This window comes from Chiloscyllium plagiosum, unplaced genomic scaffold (genome assembly GCF_037043375.1).
Source record: "Chiloscyllium plagiosum isolate Xiang-an unplaced genomic scaffold, Cpla_swu_hap1 HiC_scaffold_31, whole genome shotgun sequence".
NCBI lineage: Eukaryota > Metazoa > Chordata > Chondrichthyes > Orectolobiformes > Hemiscylliidae > Chiloscyllium > Chiloscyllium plagiosum.
Window position 1 is genome coordinate 85548201 of NW_028270169.1, and position 9080 is coordinate 85557280.

General features: G+C 45.6%; 1 non-coding gene across 1 annotated transcript; it reads left to right on the forward strand.

Moving 5' to 3' along the window:
* Positions 1-5715: 5715 nt before the first annotated feature.
* On the forward strand, positions 5716-5906 carry LOC148142116 (U2 spliceosomal RNA). The gene has a single exon (XR_015752427.1). It is a non-coding gene; the product is annotated as a U2 spliceosomal RNA (small nuclear RNA).
* Positions 5907-9080: the final 3174 nt, after the last annotated feature.

Here is a 9080-nt window from a genome sequence, read left to right on the forward strand (position 1 = left end):
CCACGCAGACACGGGGAGAATGTGCAAACTCCACACAGTCAGTCGCCTGAGGCGGGAATTGAACCCGGGTCTCTGCTGCTTTGAGGCAGCAGTACTAACCACTGTGCCACCTTGCCACCCATGGTCGTGTTTAAATAAGTTCTGTTTTGTTTAAAGCTGAGTGGTTTGATCAGCTGCATCACTCCTGGAATATCCACCCGCAGTCTGCTTTGAAAATACATAAAAAGTTCAGTCTGCACTACCTTCATAAAATGTTTTGAGTGTGTCTGGACTGGTCCATAACAACAGCAAGATCCCAGTTGCAGGACTGCGGAAACTTTACCTCACAGAGAGAGTCCTTTAGATCCATCATGCCTGGCTCCCCCATTAACTGACCCTGGTCCTGTCTGGCTCTTCAGACCTTGCCCCTGAATGGCCTCATTGCATCCCCTTCCTGTGGAGACAGCTCCTCCGCCCTGTCTCACACTTTTCCTGTCGTGCTCTCCCCTCTCTATCTCCCTCTCACCTACAGCAACCCCTCCCTCTTCTCCTTCATGTTCATGTCAAACACTGCCCACCCTCCCCCTCGCCATCTCCTGCCCTCTACTTGTCGACTCTACCCCCACCCCCCCCAGAAAACTGGGGTATGGTATCTGTCTAATTGCTCCGCTTCCCCATCACTCACAGATGCACTACCCCTGGGCTGGAGATTATGGTGAGCATGTTCAGAGATGAGCTGGCCTGTTGACTGACCACTGCAAGGTGGAGTAGTTCAGTCACTGGGAAGACAAAAGCAAGCCAGATGTGGTCTGTTCTCCAGCTCCATTACCGGGGAAACCAGGGTCACAACAGTCAGGGGGAGGTGTGGAATCTCTTACCATGGAAACTAGAGTTGCATCGATCTGGGGATGGGGTATATTGCCGCGGAAACCAGGGTAACAACAGGCGTGATTGGGGTCCGTTACCAAGGAAACCGGGGTCAGAACAGTCAGTGAGAGGGATCCGTTACTGGGGAACCCGGGGTCACAGCAGTCAATGAATGGGGTCTGTTACCAGGGAAACCAGCCTCACAACGGTCAGTGAGTGGGGTCTGTTTCCAGGGAAACCAAGGCCACAACAGTCAGTGAGTGGCGTCTATTACCAGGGCAATTGAGGTCACAACAGTCAGGGAGTAGCGTCTGTTTCCAGGGAAACCAGCGTCACAACAGACAGGGAGTAGCGTCTGTTTCCAGGGAAACCAGCGTCACAACAGACAGGGAGTGGCATCCGTTTCCAGGGAAACCAGCGTCACAACAATCAGGGAGTGGCATCTGTTTCCAGGGAAACACGCGTCACAACAGATAGGGAGTGGGGTCGGTTTCCAGGGAAACCAGCGTCACAACAGACAGGGAGTGGCGTCCGTTTCCAGGGAAACCAGCATCACAACAGTCAGGGAGTGGCATCTGTTTCCAGGGAAACACGCGTCACAACAGATAGGGAGTGGGGTCGGTTTCCAGGGAAACCAGCGTCACAACAGTCAGGGAGTGGCGTCTGTTTTCAGGGAAACACGCGTCACAACAGATAGGGAGTGGGGTCGGTTTCCAGGGAAACCAGCATCACAACAGACAGGGAGTGGCATCCGTTTCCAGGGAAACCAGCGTCACAACAGTCAGGGAGTGGCATCTGTTTCCAGGGAAACACGCGTCACAACAGATAGGGAGTGGCATCTGTTTCCAGGGAAACCAGCGTCACAACAGTCAGGGAGTGGCGTCTGTTTCCAGGGAAACCAGCGTCACAACAGTCAGGGAGTGGCGTCTCTTTCCAGGGAAACCGAGGCCACAAAAGTCAGGGAGTGGGGTCACAATGTTCCGAGGGTGCAGTCTGTTACGCTGGATATCAAGGTCAGAAAGGTCAGAGAGCCGGCCCGATTACCAGGGGCACAAGGGTCAGAACAAGAATGCGGTCATCACTGAGACTCAGGTCAATGGGAGGGGTCTGTTACCAGGGAGATTGGGGTCACAAAGATCAGGAAGTGGCGCTTGTCACTGAGGATATGGGGGTCACAGAGAAAGTGTACTAGAGGGGATGTGCGAGCTCACTCTTTCTTTCTCCACTGAAACAGATCAGAGCCAATGGTGTTGGGGGAGGACATTAACATGGACTGAGGATTGACCAACTCCACAGAACATAAAGTGGGCTGAAAGTGGGCAAGGTGGGGGGGGGCATATTTAGGATGGCAACCGGTTACTAGTGGAGTGCCGCAGTACTGGGACCACAGTTATTGCCGATGTACATATTAATGACTTGGGTTAGGGAAGTGAATGTACTTTCACCAAGTTTGTAAATCAGTCGGAAGGCAAGTGGGGAGAATGTCAGTGTCTGCAGAACGTTCTAGAGAGGTTACATGTGTGGGTGAAAACTTGGCTGGTGGATTATAAGGAGGAGAAAGTCAGGAAGAATAGAAGAGGTTAATATTATTTAAATGCAGATAGCTACAGAACAGAGGGATTTGGGATTCCTCATCTGTGAATCAGAAAAAGCTGACATCGGAGTTCAGTGGGTAATAGGGAAGGCAAATGGACTGGTGAAACCAAAATCAGAAATTGCTGGAAAAACGCAGTACTGAACCCAAAATGTTAACTCTGTTTTCTCTCCACAAATGCTGGCAGACTTGCTGATTTACTCGATCAATTTTCTGAATTTGTTTCTGATTTCCAGCAACCACAGTTCTTTGGATGTTTTTTTAACACATTGCTGGTCTTTATTTCAATGGGAATACAGTACAGCCTTCATCCTTTCAAAAGCAGTCTCACATTCTGCTAAGCAGACCACTTTTTTGTTTGTTTAGTTTCCAAATTTGTTAAAGGCACAGATATCCAGCTCAAATTATGCACAAATTTCCAGTAAACTCACACATTCCTAAACATTTACCAATTTGTCATTTAGTTTTCGGAAAAAAGGAATTCTAATAAAGTCCTCACTTTTGCCCTCCTTGGCAATATCTGTGAATATATGTGTGTGACTGCCTGCCCGTGCGTGTTTGTGTATGTATGTGTGTCTTTGTGTATGTGTATGGGTGTCTGTCTGTGTACATGTATGTGTTTCTGAGTGTCTCAGTAGGAGGTATATTTAGTAAATTTGCAAATTACACCAAAATTGGAGGTGTCCTTCAAAGTGGAAGTAGTTGTAGGTTTGGAAGGTGTTGTCGAAGGATTTTTGGTAAACGTTTGCAGTGCATCTTGATGCTACTCAGCGTCGGTGGTGGATGGAGTGGATGTTTGTAAGGCGGGTACAATTACAACACTTGAAAAGCATCTGGATGGGTATATGAATAGGAAGGATTCAGATGGTTATTGGCCAAATGCTGGCAACTGGGACTAGGTTTATCGAAGTTATCTGATGGATGCCAGCCACTTAAACAAAGTGTCTATTTCCGTGCTGTACAACTCCATGACTCTGTGAATCTTGATATGCAATTCTAACGTAGCAAATTGCAATTGGGATATTTGGAGTCAAAGCCAAATCATTTGTTGCTGATTCACTCGATCAAACTTCAGGTCCACCATGTTTCTGTTCATTTCAGTTGACGGGGTTGGCAGAGTTTAATGGTTTGGAGATCAGAGTTCACATAATACAAGATGGATGGATTAGTCTAAGGATTTACGTTCAGAACAGTCACCTAATATTTCCAGACAATGATAGTACTCGATCAGAATTAGAACCCGTTTCAATTGTTTGTCTTGATTTGCCTTGTAGAGAGGCAGGAATTATTAGCATTAACAGTTCAGGTCGTTTATACCAGAGAATGGAACAGCACAAACTCCAGGGAATTGCATATATCAAGTTAAAAATCAAACAACACCAGGTTATAGTCCGACAGAATTAAACCTGTTGGGTGTAAATATACTTTAAAAACGGAAGGCTGGCTGTGACTCAGGATGGATTCAGTATTTAAAACTGTGGTGACTCTGTAACTCAAGCAGGGGGCGTGGCTACGTGACGTCCCCGTCTTGGGCTCTTCCGAGTGCGGGGCGTGGCCACGTGACGTCCCCGTCTCGCACTTGGAAGAGTGCGGACCGGTCACGTGACGTCCCGTTTCGCGCCCCGGAAGAGGGCATGCGATCACGTGACGTCCCGTTTCGCGCCCCGGAAGAGGGCGGGCGATCACGTGACGTCCCGTTTCGCGCCTCGGAAGTGGGTCGAGGAGGCCACGTGATGCCCCATTTCGCGGGCAAAAGAAGGTCACGTGGGGTCGGACAGCTAGGAATGTAAGAAGGTGGGGAAAGGAGTCAGATTAACACCCAATCAGAAGACAATTCTACCTCAGTGTTTATATGACGTTTTTTATTGTATAAAAGACTGGGGCAGGGACAAAACGAGGTCTTTTCTTTTTGAACTGGCATACTTTTCTAGTTTGTCAGGGACAAAGGGGTTTAGACCCAGAGCTCTGAATGATTTGTTCACTTACTGTGTAAAATAAATTAAGAGTGTGAGACCGAATATCTTCTCCTATTGCTTCATTTAAAAGAACACGCAGGACTTGGCTCACACATAGAAGAAAGTAAGTTTGTAGATTGAGCCAAAGTCCAACATGGGCTATAACCTGGTGTTGTGTGATTTTTAACTTTGTACAACCCAGTCCAACACCGGCATCTCCAAATCATGTCATATATCAAGGGAATACATGGGGCTGAGGGCAGGGGTAGGGGTTAATTGTTTTTAACGAAGTGTCCCATTTCATCAAGGTATGTAGGTAATCCCTACTGTGAGAGACGATTTCGGTACAAATAGTTAAGATGTGCATGACCTCAGAGTCTAAGGGGAATAGAGCCGTGGGGGTAGGGTAAAACATGCTTCTCTATAATAAAGGACGAGACATCTGCTGCTACAGAGTAGAAAAACAAGTCCTTGATTGATAAGACCACTAACTCTGACAGAGAAGAATAAGTCCTTGACTGATAAGACTACAGGGTAGAAAAACAACTCGGGAAACTGTTGCAGACTTTGTGAGAATGTGAACCTCGTGACTCTTTAGAGCTATAGAGGGGAGGGACTTGTACTGTATTTAAACAGAAACATTGTTAGCCTGGCGCGCCTTTTTTTTCCAAGGGTGCCCAACTCTGCAGACTTGTTAATAAAACTTTGTTTTCCTGAATTTGTCTAGAGCGATTATTGAGAAGCGATTTTCGTTTCTAACACCTACCATCTTCATTGAGTGGTTACTATTGGCTGTGCACTGCCTGAGGGGCCATTGGAGCCAGATTCAATCATGGCTTTCAGGAGAGAGTTAAATGATTATCTGCAGAGAGATTTGCAGGGCCTGCATGGGGATAAGCATGGCGAGTGGGACTAGGGAAGGAGCCCATACAGAGTGACAGCTGATGCAGACAATGAGGAGCTGCAGTACCTCCCTCTGTGCTGCACCATTCTCTGTGCACAGCTCTGTCCCAGTGGGTTGCTGCAATCTCATTGATACTCTGTCAGAGACACACGACCGGCTTGTTCGTGACCTACACTCAGCCCCAGCGCAGCTGATTGGTACATTACTGCTCATCTACATTCACTATCAAACAGGGTCATAGAAAAGATGAGATGAATTCACCTGGATAAATGGATCGTTTACTCGGGTTAGAAGATCTGGAAATAACTAGGCAGCAATGAAACTGTCAGCCGTGAGCTATAGGTCTTTGGTCACAGTCAGGCTGGTAGAAATGTAGGAAGCGGCTGGGTCCGAAGGTATTCACGGATGCGACAAGTATCGCTTCTCGGCCTTTTGGCTAAGATCATGTGTAGTTCTGTTCTTGTCAGTTTTAATATCTGATATGTCCCTGACTAAGGGACTGAATATTAATCTGATTTTTGCAGGAAGGAGTTGTGTTAGGAGCTTGCTCCACTAACTCCACGCATCGTCCCAGTATTGCAGTGTTTCTGGGAATGGTGTGCCCCTCATTAAAGAATCTGAAAATCAGCTTTGTTTGTCCTCTTTTTGTGATGCTTTTGCTTTATTCCTTATGTTCCGAGTACGGACAGTTTTCGTTCGTCAAGTCAGACTTGCCTTCGTGCAAATCAACTTGTTCTACAATCCGATTTGTCTGTGTCTTTCTGATTTATTCCTGATGAAGGGCTTTTGCCCGAAACGTCGATTTTGCTGCTACTTGGATGCTGCCTGAACTGCTGTGCTCTTCCAGCACCACTAATCCAGAATCTGGTTTCCAGCATCTGCAGTCATTGTTTTTACCTTAAAAGTCAAACAAAGTTGCCCACCAGCTCTACCTAATGGCAAACGGCATTTCAGAAAACAAAATGGAGAACATGAAGCTATTGAAGTAATCAACAATTCGGATTTTGATGATGATGAGAATCACTTTGATGTATTAAATGAGAGATTTTGAGAACAATGTGAAGCAGACAAAGATCTGATGTATTTAAAGCACAGAATCAGAGAGATGTGCAGCACAGAAACAAATCCTTCAGTCCAACTTGTCTATGCTAACCAGATATCCTAATCTAGTCCCATTTGCCAGCATTGGCCCATATCCTTCTAAATTCTTCCTGTTCATATATCCATCCAGATGCCTTTTAAATGCTGTAATTTAGTTTAATTTAAATGCCTCCACCACTTCCTCTGGCATCTCATTCCATACACGCACCACTCTCTGCATGAAAAAGTTGCCCCTTGCATCCCGTTGAATTTTTTCCCCTTTAATGCTAAACCTATGGCCTCTAGTTCTGGACTCCCCCACTCCAGGGAAAAGAATTGCTGATCTCTACATTGTACAGAGTGACTTCTACTCTCTATATGATACACAGGGACAGCTATTGTCCATATTATACACAGGGACTGCTGTTCTCTACCTTATACACAGGGACTGCTGTTCTCTATCTTATACACAGGTGCTGCTGTTCTCTATATTATACACAGTGACTGCTGTTCTCTATATTATACACAGCGACTGCTACTCTCTATATGTGACACAGGGTCAGCTCTTGTCCATATTACACACAGGAACAGCTGTTCCCTGTATTATACACAGGTACTGCTGTTCTCCAGATAAGACACAGGAACTGCTGTTCTCTATGTCATACACATGTGCTGCTAATAGACAGAGGGATTGTTGTTCTCTATATTATAGACAGGGACTCATGTTCTCTGCATTGTACAACGTGTCTTCTGTTCTCTATATTTTCACAGGGACTGCTGTTCTCTATACTATATCCTGCTGTTTTCAGGAACTATAGACCGGTGAGCCTGATGTCAGTTGTGGACGAGTTATTGGGGGGAATCCTGAGGGATAGGATTTACACACATCTGGAAAAGCAAGGGCTGACTAGGGATAGTCAATGTGGCTTTGTGCATGGGAAATCATGTCTCACAAGCTGGATTGAGTCTTTTGAAGTATCAACAAAGAGGATTGATGAAGGCTTTGACAAGCTCCCTCATGGTGGCCTGGTGAGCAAAATTTGGTCAGAAGGAATACAGGGAAATCTAGCCATTTGGATACACAACTGGCTTGAAAGTAGAAGACAGATGGTGGTGGTGGTGGTGGTGGTGGAAGCTTGCTTTTCAGACTGAAGCCCTGTGACCAGTGGGGTGCCACAGGGATTGGTGCTGAGTTCACTGCTTTGTGTCATTTATATAAATTATATGGATGTGAGCAAAGGAGGTACAGTTAGTAAGTTTGCAGATGAAACCAAAGTTGGAGGTGGAGTGGACAGCGGTGACGGTTACGTCAGAGGATCTTGATCAGATGGGCCGATGGGCTGAGGAGTGGCAGAAGTTTAATTTAGGTAAATGAGAGGTACTGCACTTTAGAAAGGAAAATCAGGACTGGGTTTATACACTTCATGTTAAGGTCCTGGGGAGTGTCCAATGAGACCTTGGAACACGGTTCATAGTTCCTTGAATGTGGAGTTACAGATGGATAGGATAATGAAGAAGGTGTTTAGTATGTTTTCCTTAGTGGGACAGAGCACTGAATATAGTAGTTGGGAGGTCATATTGCAGTTGTGCAGGACATTGGTTGGACCACTTTTGGATGATTGTGTTGCAATTCAGGCTTTCTTCCTCTTGGAAACATGTTGTGAATCTAGAAAGGGTTAGAAAACACATGGGAACTAATGTTCTCTGCAATATGCACAGGATCTGCTCTTCTCTATAATATAGACAGGGACAGCTACTCTCTGTAATACACACAGGGACTTCTGTTTCATATACTCCGAAATTGCTGTTTAGCATAGCATACACAGGGACTGCTGTTCACTGCAATACAGAGAGTAAATGCTATTCTGTATAATCTAATATTGCAGGTCAGGCGATGACCCAGTGACCCAGTGATGGACTGCTAATCCAGAGACCCAGGTAATGTGCTGGGGACCCAGATTCAAATCCTGCCATGGCAGATGGTGGAATTTGAATTCTAGAAAAATCTGTAAGTATGAGAGGAATCATGGCCATGACTGCATTGCTGATTGTTGGAAACACTCAACTTGTTCTGGAATGGCTTTTAGGGAAGGAAATTGCCATTTTTACCTGGTCTGGTCTCCATGTTTTTCCAGACCCAAAGCAATGTGGTGGAATCTTAACTGCTCTTTGCACCATTCGGGATGGGCAATAAATACTGGCCGAGACAGCAACACCCTCATCCCACAAATGAATAAAAAAGATAACATTTAACAAACTAGAACAGAGACAATGTGCCAAAATCTGCACTGTAACATGACATTGATTACTACCTGAGGTCCTGTGGGGGGGAAATTGTGGAATTTATATGGAATAATTTTGTTCAAAAAGTGTGGAGCTAGAAAGACACAGCCAGTCAGGCAACATCCGAGGAGGAGGAGAGTCGATGTTTCCATCCTAAACTCTTCCTCAAGACCATCTGTCCTTTTCCAGCACCACACTTTTTGACACTGATCTCCAGCATCCGCAGTCCTCACTTTCTCCCAGCATAATTTTGTTAGTGTTTTTTTGCTGTGTCTCTGAAGTTAACAGTATTTCTGTAATTGTGGTGATTTCTTAAAAGGACAGGTGTCAAAGCTGGGCTATAGAGTGGATGGGTTTTGTGCACTAATGAATGTTGATTAAAGCTAAGCTGTTATGTCTCAAAGTCAAACAAATGTGA